This window comes from Theobroma umbraticum, unplaced genomic scaffold (assembly GCF_002168275.2).
Source record: "Theobroma umbraticum cultivar Fairchild unplaced genomic scaffold, ASM216827v3 scaffold_147.0, whole genome shotgun sequence".
In the NCBI taxonomy this organism is placed as follows: domain Eukaryota; kingdom Viridiplantae; phylum Streptophyta; class Magnoliopsida; order Malvales; family Malvaceae; genus Theobroma; species Theobroma umbraticum.
Window position 1 is genome coordinate 6,382,686 of NW_018397259.1, and position 430 is coordinate 6,383,115.

Consider the following 430-nt stretch of genomic DNA (forward strand, 5'->3'; position numbering starts at 1 on the left):
AAATGTGGACAAAATGAATTTGGTGTTATTTATTGCTGTTATACTTGATCTAAGGAAAAAGGTTTCTTATGTTGAATTCACTTTGCTAGACATATATCCTCCTACTCAAGCTTCAATGATGTTTTCTTTGATGACACAAACAATGGATGAGTTGTTTCATTGTTTCGTTGTTATAGAAACATGTTACAACCTCCAGCTCGTGATATTGGTGAAAGTGGTCAAGAGTGTCCATCGTCCATGGGTCAAGGCATTAGTGGTGGTTGTAGTGACAATGTTGCTTCAACTTTGATTGGCAAGGATACAGAACGTACTAAGAAAAGATTGGATAGGTTCAAGAAGCACCGGTTAAACATTGGATCAAATGATCTGAAAACGGAATTGGAGAAATATTTATCTGAGCCTGTGGATGATGAGGGTTTCGATAATGATG